Source organism: Drosophila innubila (genome assembly GCF_004354385.1).
Source record: "Drosophila innubila isolate TH190305 chromosome 3R unlocalized genomic scaffold, UK_Dinn_1.0 2_E_3R, whole genome shotgun sequence".
NCBI classification, from domain to species: Eukaryota; Metazoa; Arthropoda; class Insecta; order Diptera; family Drosophilidae; genus Drosophila; species Drosophila innubila.
In genome coordinates this window covers 18,344,590-18,355,312 of record NW_022995380.1, presented here as the reverse complement: position 1 = coordinate 18,355,312, position 10,723 = coordinate 18,344,590, and the positions used below count along the sequence as shown (strand labels likewise).

General features: G+C 39.8%; 1 long non-coding RNA gene across 1 annotated transcript; it reads right to left on the bottom strand.

The window, feature by feature from the left end:
- Positions 1-3,906: 3,906 nt before the first annotated feature.
- Positions 3,907-8,699, bottom strand: LOC117791786. Its single transcript, XR_004618103.1, has 2 exons — positions 8,553-8,699; positions 3,907-4,104 (listed from the first exon to the last, which is right to left on the bottom strand). It is a non-coding gene; the product is annotated as an uncharacterized LOC117791786 (long non-coding RNA).
- Between the last annotated feature and the right edge of the window lie 2,024 nt (positions 8,700-10,723).

The following is a 10,723-nucleotide window of genomic DNA, read 5'->3' as shown; positions in this document are numbered from 1 at the left end:
CTAAATTGGAATTGAACGCTTCAATGGCTTATGAATTACTTGCACATGGGATCAGTCTAGATTTAGATGGAAACATAAAAGAGAGGGGTAGAAAGTGGGAGGCAGAGCGATAGTTGGAAAGGGAGGGATAAAAATAGTGAATAGTTTAGAATACTAACAGATATAGGAATCTTTTCGCGTAGAGCGGAAATTTAAAGGCAGACTCAATAACACAGAAATATTATTGACTCGAAAAATTGCCACAAAGGCTTGGATCTTAGAAAATGAGATAAATAACTTGCGCATATTATTGCCATAAAATTAAGTTTACGAGAAATAAAACTGAAAATTCTATTTCAAAAGAGCTGCAGTCAATTTGCCAAAGTTTCTCACTTTGCACTTCGTTTTTTGCCTTTGGCTGTCATGCAGTATTTGGGTTTATTGTGATGATGTGTTTCCGGCAATCAGCAGGAAACTGGAACTGAATGTAGCTCGCGGCAATGTAGCACTTCACTTGATTGCCAATAATAATCGTTCAGTTACGTTGTACCAGGTAATTGAAGCCCTAAGACATCACAAACGAACTGACTGAGACTTAAAACTGTATTACGTATACGTAATACTCGTACATTTGGCATAAAAAAATCAAATAAAATGTGTAGCTGTCATAAAAACTTGAGCATTTTACTATGCTCCAGATAATTATGGGTCTGAAGAACTTAAATCATATAAAACTTTATAACTCAAATGTTGTTGATGAGTATGGCCGTACAATATGCGCGGTTTTTCACTTTTTTTTTTGCTCTCCCTCTCTCTTGCTCTCTCTCGAAACCACAAGGCAGAGCAACAGCAACCGCAAACACAAACACAAACAACAAAGAACAAAACAAACAACCGAGCATCTATTTTTATGTACTACATATAACGTAACATTTTTTTTTATGACCGCCTAATAGTATGCAATATGTATTATGTACATACAGCGAGAGATAGGGGGGAATGAGAGCGAGAGAGAGAGAGAGAGACGCCTGTTTGTAGTGTCAAGGAAAAGGCCTGTGCCAGGGGTGTGGAAAAGGGTCTGGGCCACATCCCCAGTCCTAAAATTAAACCAGACAAGGCTTTCGTCTAAGCATTAAGCTCTGAACACCGCAGCAACACGTGCACTTCGCACTGGTTGTTGTTGTTGTTGCTGCTGTTGTTGCTGCTGTTGTTGCTGCTCTTGTTGATGAGCGCGAAAATCACAATTTTCCCTGCAGTACAATTTGCCAGGGCTCTGCTCGACTTATATGGCTGTCGTCCACGTTGTTGTTTCTGTTGCTGTTGCTGTTATTGTTTTTGCTGCTGCAGTTTCGCGAAATTTGCCCACAATGACAATGTTGCTGACAGGCATAGGCAAAGTCTCGACTCGCTATGACGCGGCACGGCAGCAACATCGCCTCACTGGGGCTGCGGTTTGTTAACAACAACAGCAACGTCGCTGTTATCCTTTTATGCATTTTAATTTGCACACACACACACACGTACACAAACACAAATACATACATACACTTTAACATAGGCGCAGGCACGTGCGGCAGTTGCTCGTTGTGTGAACCTGAGCCAGAAACTGAACTGAACTGAACAGACCGTAGCTGAAGCGTGCACCCGTGGGTGTATTTCGCAACCGCATCGTGTGTGCGAGTGTGTGAGTGCCCTTTGTACTCTATGACGATCATAAAACCAGCACATTAGAAATTATATGACTGTCAGTGGCACACCAATTCATACACACACACACACACACACACACACGCACACAGTGTCACAGTCGGCTTGTGTGCTCATGTGTATGCTGGGGAATTCATTAGCACCGCTCAAAATGCGCTGCTGTTGAAAGTTTTCCCCACGTCGCAGTCGAAGTCGCAACTTTAAAGTGCGATAGGGTCTATTTGACAGCCCCTCCCCCCCTTCCCTCCATACACCCGACTCGTCCATTCCCTCCATTCAGCCGTCTCATCTATGTTATGGCCCCATGCGTATGCTTATCATAAATTCAGATATGTTGTGCATGTACTTTGTTAACATTTTGAGTGCATTAACCTGCCCTCAGATTTTTAACTTGGCGAACACAAATACTTGTGCACAGCTTAGTTTAGGTTCAAGTCTGGCCTAAAAATAACAGACAAGTTGACTTGATTTAATTGCATAAAACTCAAAACTCAAAACTCTGCACAATCTCATTCAATCTCAAACATAAAATATTTTACATTGAATACATATAACATTGTTGAGAGTTAATAAGTTTAATCTGTTACAACTTATAATCATTTTCCAACATGTAATTACTTTTAATTGCCAAGCATATATAAACTGCTATATCCGCCAGCATTATTATTCAAAATATATGGCAAGCAATTAACAAAAGTTGTACAATTTAAATAACCATTTTTTTCTGCACGTGTGTATTTGTTTCCTAATCTTAAATAACGAGTTGGATTTTTTTAGGTACGTTTTTTGAGACTAGAAAAAAATATGACATGCGGGATCAAAACACAGTCTTATTGTGTGGCTGTGTAATTAGTTTAGACAAACAAACTTAAAAATATTGACGTTATAATTAATAATAAATAAATCACTTTGTAAATTAAAATTGAAAAAATCATGTGAAATCAATATCTGCGCAAAACAATAATGGAACCACATTTGAATATTGTGTAAAAAATTTGATGACTTTTCTTACTTGTAAGCGTAGTTTATAATTTATATTAGATGCAAGGCTGCAAACCTCCAAAATTTTGTTAAAGGTTCGGTTCGGCGGTTCGAACCATAGAGCAAGACATCGGTTCGGTTCGCGATTTAGTTTATATACCCCCTGAACCCAAGGTTTGGGTTCGAACCTTGGTTCAATTTCATACAAAAAATATATTTGTATGGTTATAAATTTTTTTCTCTACATTTTGAACTAATTAAATTTTTTGATGATAATTTAAATTTATCTAAAATTTAAATATGACTTATTTTAGTCCGAGCTCTCAAATAATTGCGTAATATTAGAAAACCATAAAATTTATGTAATTATATTTTTTCGAACCCAACCTTTTATTTTAGAAAGCGGTTGGGCTTAGATTCGGGTTGGCAAAGTAAATAATTTAAAGGGTTCGGTTCATTATTCGGTTCAGGCTGCTTAAGAACCCGAACCGAACCGGTTCTACGAGGCTCGGTTCAGAACCGGTTTGCAGCCTTCATTAGATGCTTTACTTTGTGTCTGAAAATGATACTATAATTATAACTGTAATTTGATAGTTTGTCTTAGTTTTGATTGGACTCGAATCATAGAATTTGGTACTCACCGTTGCTGCACAGAACGTTGCATTGCCTACAAGTGACAGGCCGTCGTAATGCCGCCGTCGTCTTTGATACTCGAATGTTGGATGTTGTGTTGTTGCTGCTGCTGATGTTGTTGTTGCTGCTGCAGATGTTGCTGTTATCGCAATGCCGTCGTCGATGTCGTTGCTGTTGTGATTGTTGCTGCTGTTAATGTTGCTCTTGCAGCCGTTTATCTGTTGAGCGGCCAGCAGGGGGTTATTGATGTCAACGCCCAATACACCGCATCGGAATGCTTGAATGCGCCGTCGTCGTCTGCGATGGCGATGATGCGGATGATGTTGGCGCTGGCGTTGATTGTGACGACGGCAGCGTTGCTGTTGCGCTGCGGCGTCTATTTTAATGGCAGCAATGGTGCCGCTTTACAGCAGCACGCAACCTGCTCACGGGTTAGGTCTTAACAAGTTGAGTTAGTGTCTGTAGCCCAAGTGTTGCTACCTTAAATCACGCAGATTCTGCTCCTCTTCTTTCAGTGCTGTTGCTGCCACATGCCGTTCGGTGTTGTTGTTGTTGCTGTTGTTGTTGCTGCTCTTTATTGCTTCTGCTGTGACTTTGACTTATCTGTTTGTTGTATCTAGTGCCTGATTAATGACAATTCCATGATCATGTTTTAATTCCAATTCGCTTGAGTCCAATTTCTACGTTCTATATGTGAGTGAGTCGCGTATTTAATATTATTTATCTATATCTGTTGTTGCTGGCAGCACTTTGTTGTCGAGGGGTATTAACAATTCCTTTTTACAGTCTTGAACGTTGGCATGGCTGCAAAAATACATTGAAAATACTCGTAATCAGGCAAAATTAATAAAACAGCGCAAACAATTTTCCCCAACTAAATAGTGCCAAAAAGTATGCTGCACTTTTTCCATTTCAACCAAATGAAATTAACTGAAAATTGCTTTTGTCTGAACTCGGTTTTCTGGTTTTTTTTGGCAACCATCCTATCTGACTTTTTTGGCTAAGGCTGCGATGTCTGCTCGCCACGATTATAGCCAAATCTGGGGTCATCAATATGAATGCATAATACTACACACACATACATGACAGTACATACATATTTGCACTGCAATCTGTATTCGTTTTGTAAAGCGTTCGCCTGCGGAAGCAAATTTTCTGTAAATTATAGATTTTTTTCCAACTGCTTCTGCTGTTGGCAATTTATCGCATTTAAGTTTCAGCTGACAATGATAATTCACGTGGGTCTGCATCTGTGTGTACGTGTGTATGCGTGTATATATATAGTGCACTGTCCCGTACTGTGCCACGCCCATTTGACAAATTGCCAGCGAAAAAAAATTAAACATTTGCACAGTTTTTTTTTGTAAATTCAGCAAATTTACGGAAATTGTACGCGGAAGTGTCGTAGAATTTACAAAACAAGCAGTAAAATATTTAAAAATCACTCGTTTATAAATAATATTGTCAACTACAAATGTGTAATTAATAAGAGAAGAATAGGTTGAATATATGAAAATTAATAAGCAATGTTTTTATAAAAATTATTATTGATTATATTCAATAAGACTACAATATATTATACATAAATGAGTAGCTATATTTTTATCAAATTTTTATTTCTACATCAATTTGTTTGCCTAAACTGTAGATACAAATGTATAAAGGCTACGTGTTCTAAAATAAATCAATATAAATAGCTTGTTTCAGTTTATATTTATATTTTTATATTTTCAAATAATAATGCTGAAATAATATCTCTCATAACAGAATGGCACAATATAAATGGACTTATTATTCAGTGGTTGACAAAAAGTTGTAAACAGGCGAAATAGAGCGACCGTGCTGTATGAAGGATGAAGGATATGAGAACTGAGGGGAGTGCAAAAGGCACAACGAAGCATAAAATGTGGGGCCAGTTAAATATGAAACACGAAAATGTGCAAATGTAAATTTGTAAAGCGAAAAAACTAAGCCAACTGTGAAATGCAAATGACAAAGCCAGAAAATGGAAATTAAAATGGAAAATGGAAAATGGAGAATGCAGAATGCAGAATGGTGAATAGGAATGAGAATTAAAATAGGAGTCGCTGGCAAATGACAAAAATAAAAACAAACTCTAATGAGTGCGCTGACATAAAAATAATTATGAATTAAAAACCAAGTTGTTTAGTATTTATATATATATATAATTTTTTTGTTCATTTTCATTTTTGTCATGCCCAGCCATAACTCATAACTGAAATGCATGTAGGAAGTGGATACTGCAGAGCAAAGTTGCCAACGAACATACCGAGATAAAGAGAGAGATAGAGAGAGAGAGAGAGAGAGAGAGAGGCAAAGATCTGTGCCGGTTGTAGTTGGTTCCATTGTCTTCAGTAATGCGACGTCATTGTCAGACGTCGCTTTCCTGGTCGTCGTCCTCACACACTCACACACTCATATATTCAAACACCCATACACTCACAGACTCATACACTCATACACGCATACAGTTGTCGTCGACTGGCGCCCGTTGTCTGTCTGCATTTTCATTTGTGGCGCATAAAAAGGCAGCCAAACTGATGGTAAAAGAGCTGCCAGCAAATGTCCATCAACAACTACAACAAATGCCATTTATATACAAATATACGAGTATGTAAACCTGTGTATCTGTGCAAGCAGCAGCATAAAAGAGCCAGCGACATAGCGACATAGCGACAGATAGACAGGCAGACAGACAGAGGGACAAAGGGACAGAGGAACAGACGGGTCTCCGTCTGTGAATTGTTGGACAGCTGCAGTTGCTGAAACTGCAACCAAAGAACTCGACAATTGTATAGCCGGCTAGCTGGCTGCTTGTTTGGTTGTTTGGTTGGCTGACTGCATTTTGGCCAACATCTCGTCTCGACTGCGGGTCAGCTAAGTACAGCGGCAGTAACAATGCGACAGCCCAAGCTCTTCATCAGTCTTCTACAAAATGGCGCATACAAAATGGCGCTAAGAGACTCTAAAGCTTCTTTCAGAGTGCATCAGTGTTTATTCTTCAAGCGCAAACTTAGCAGATACTTGCCACAGCACGTGGCAACACAGTATCTTCAACTAATGAGTTGCCTTAAATATTAACTGGGACAATGCCGCAAATACGCAACAGTCAACAGTCAACCACCGACTTCTGACTCCTTGCCGGAAAAGAACAACAAATTGAATTGCAGTCCAAGTTGCTTGAAGGACTTTTGCGCTCAAGAGTATTGTGTATATTTTTATGGGCTACAAAATGAAGCAACTTCATGGCATCAGCGACAGCAATCGAAGCGTATTGTTTGACAGATCTTGCGGTCATGAATAACAGCTTGCAATCTCACTCGATAGTGCAGCAATACAATCAATAATTTTCGAGTCATATTTCTGATTGCACATTGTGCCGAATGCTGAATGAAAATAGTATGAAAATAGACCAAAGAAGAAAAGATTTCCCACCAACTTAAAATAGTTAATCTGAACAAATTTAGTCATGTTGCTGAGTTTTGTCTGATTTATAAAAACCTGTTTAATTTTAAAGAGCAGCTGATAGCGCTAGATGATGATTATTAAATAATTCTGAGTTAGTGTAAAGTGAAAAGTGTTCGCATAATGGTTTAATGAACAATGCAAATTAAGATACTCTTCATTAAACTTTTCTGCTCAAAACTTACTCCATTACTTAAGTAATTATTTGATAACTATGTTAAAAAAGTTAATAAGTCTTGGCTTTGAAATATATTTATTTATGAAAATAAACTTGTTAACTAATCAAAGTTTCTTCAGACATACGTCTGAACATGTTTCATTCTCTGCGCATAAAAGGAAATTCAAATTGTCAAATTATACCTATAAAGACTAAAGATATTCGTGCTTTGCAGCGCCATTTTGTGTGCATCTTACAGTAAACATAAACAAAAGAGATAAACTGTGCGCATTGTTTGAATAGAAAAATCAACAACACGAACTACAATGAGTCCAATAATTATAGGGACAAAGTTTGGCAAATTGTTTAAGTTTGTTTGCGCTGCTCAAACTATACACTTAAGCACTGTGCTACATAAAATGCCAAAAATTTCAATTGCAACTATTTGCAGGGGATAATACATTAGTATTAAATTATTTACAGGAGTCTGAGTTGGGGCAGAAGAGACAAGATTCGTGGCACTTGCTAGCCAATATAAATAAGCACTCGATATTCAATTTAGCAACGATTCATCACCATATTCTGGATAGGGGAAGAGAAGTGTAGGAGAATGGCAGAGAGAGAGAGAGAGAGAGAGAGCTGCGGAATACGGTTGGGGCTGAAGTTGAGCTAACAACAAAAGGCGCTCAGACGGAGACCAAAAATCAACTTCAAAAAAGGCAAATATTTGTACAACAACACAAAAAATACAACGACGTTATCGTCGTCGATGTTGGCGTCACTCAGAGGGTGTATGTGGGTGTGTGTGTGTGTATTTCTATGTGAACGTGTGTGCTTGTGTAAGAACAAAGGCAAAAACAAGGAGAGAGCCTGCATACAAAAAGAAGACAGAGCCTGACAACTAAACAAGTGGGAATTTACGTTTAAAACAATAATAAAAACAAAAACAAAAAAACAACTGAAAGAAAGCGAGGCCTGGAAAATGAGGGAGCTGACTGAGTGCCTCACTAACCGACTGACTGACTGACTGACTGACTGACAGATAGCGCAGACATGGCGTATGAGTAATGCGTGCTATTCACTATGGGGCACTCAGAGGAGGAACTGGCAACGGAAAACTGAAACTGAAGAGACGTTGCGAGGCAAAGTAAATCGCATTAATTAGAGCAAACGAGAACAACGCTTAAGGCAATAATAAAAAGAGAAAATCAGCACAAAGAGAATCGTATGTACGTATGAACAAATATGTACGGTGTTTATGAAAGCGGCTTACACGAGTCGGAAAAAAATATAAGAATATTATATTTTATTATATTAATAAAATGCAAATTACTTTTCCATTAAATGCACCACTGAATTATAATAATACTAGAAAAAATAATTACCAATAAGTACATGAACAAGTAATAGCAAAAAAAAAAAACATGTTTGTTGGTGTGTTTTATTTTTGTGTCGAGTGAAAACACACACTGTGATACACATGGACACACAGATACAATTTCCAAGCCTGCCATTTGGCGCAACAGTTAAGCGAAATCATGCAAGATATATTTATACATTCGTGTGCATATATTTGTATAAGCAGGTTGTGTTCTTGACACACACTTACATTTGCTGACATCAATTTTACGCACAAAAGTCTGGCAGACAGGCGGCGTAACAACAACAATAGACGCAGGTCCAACAACGCGTCGCAAGGATTAAAATAAAAGCTAACAGCAACAAGCCCAACTGAGAGACAGACAGATCGACCGACCGACCGACCGACCGACCGACAGACCGACAGAACGACCGAACGGGCGACCTAAGGAGACCGGAAACGAAATGAAATGCGAGAGCTGCTGACAAGCGGTCAACACGAAATTGAGAGACAGCGAAACAGTGTGACAGTAAGACAGTAAGACAGTGTGACAGTGTGACTGAGAGAGGCAGACGACACGGCGACGGCGATTACGACGACGAAAACGAGAATTGGACAACACTTGACGTTTTAGTTTACTGTGATTTCGCTAGCCGCATTAAGTTGCATTTCCAGCAATTTGTGCTCGATGACGATGACGATAGCGATGACGATGACGATAACGATGACTTTTTAATTAAACACACACTCACACACGAGCGCGCACATGTTTCTAGACACGGATGTGGATGTTGTTGAGAATTTGTATAGGAACACACACACAGTTGCTGCTGCTGCTGCTGTTGTTGATGTTGTTGTTGTCGCTGATGTTGCTGTTGTTGTTGTAAATGTTGCTGCTGCTGTTGTTGTTGTTGCTGCTGCACACGCCCTGCATAAAAACCTTGACAGGATAAGCTGTAAGTCTCTGAGTGTAGTACTGACTGTGACTCAAACTCGAACACGGATACGGATACGGTAACGGACCCGGACACGGACACGGACTCGACGCTGCTCTCCAGCGTCAGCGGCAGCTGGAGTTGCGGTCGCAGTCGCAGCAATCGCAGCAGCGGCAACGTTGAACAATCAAATATTTGTTTGCTCATTTGCGTGGCAATTGGGAAAACATATTTGTTGCCGCTTTTGAGCACAATTTACTGAACGATTCGCTTGAGTCAATTAAGTGAGTTATTTAGTTTAATTTCATTTGTAATTTGTAATTTGTGTTTTCTTTTTTCTTTTAATTTTTATTTTTTTTTGTGGCTGTATTTTTTTTCTATTTTCTTTCTTGCTTCCTTTTGCTATGCTCTTCTTGCTTTTCTTTGTTTTATTACACGCGACGCTTTTCGGCTCGCTCGATGCGTACGTTTTCTTCAACCCGCGGGCTCTGAGGCAACTACTGTTGGTCGCCGCAGCTGAAGCTGAAGCTGCTGCTGATGCTGATGCTGCGGCAGATGCTGCTGCTGCCACAGCTACTTGTGTCTCTGCTGCCGCTGCTGCTGCTCTCTCACATTCTCACTCTCTCGCTCTCTCCATGCTCTTCTCAGGATGCTGTGCGCATGCTGCTGCATGCCACAAAGCGACAAACAACGTCGTCGTCGCTCTTCAAAGACTGAAGCCTAGATGTATGCTACAATTTTTGTATGACAGCAGCAAGGCTGTCAGCAGATTTTGTATCTTATCTAGAGTCGATGTCGCAACTCGACTCAATTGCCATTCTCTTAGCTTCGTCCCAAAACAAAACTCTACAAAATCGCCTCAAATCAAGCGACAAAAGGGCGTTTTACTTGCATTCTCTCTCGCTCTCCCTCGCTCTCTGAATCTTTGATGCTCTTTGGGCTGCCCTGTGTGTGTGTGTGTGTGTGTGTGTGTGTGTGTTACCATTTTTCAACTGCTACCCGAAAATTGTTCTGGCTTTGACAACAACTTCAGGCGCCCGCACAAAAAGTGCCTAGCTAATAATTTACATACAGGGCGTGGATTTTCGCTACCTCAAAGTACTCTCTCTCTCTCTCTCCACTCGCCCTTTCCACTCTGCCAGCAATTCTCGTTTTTGTGTTCTCTTAAACATTCTCTCTGTGTGAATTTCCCGCTGAGATAAAAGGGCCTGCCAGCGAACTGAATGCGTGAACCACAGCACACGACCCCATTCCAACACCAACAACAAAATTAGGGATGTCTGTGGCGGTGGGTGGGTGGTGGGCGTCAGTGGGGTAGCTGCTGGCTACAATTGTTTGTTTATTTCTAAACATTGTTGTCCTTATTTTCGGCCAGGCCTTTGTTATCCTTTCTGGCCGCATGTTTCTTCGGGACCCAGCGAATGTTGTTTCATTATGCGTATGAATGAATTTTATTTGTAACTCAGCCAGCGTCTGTGTGAGTGT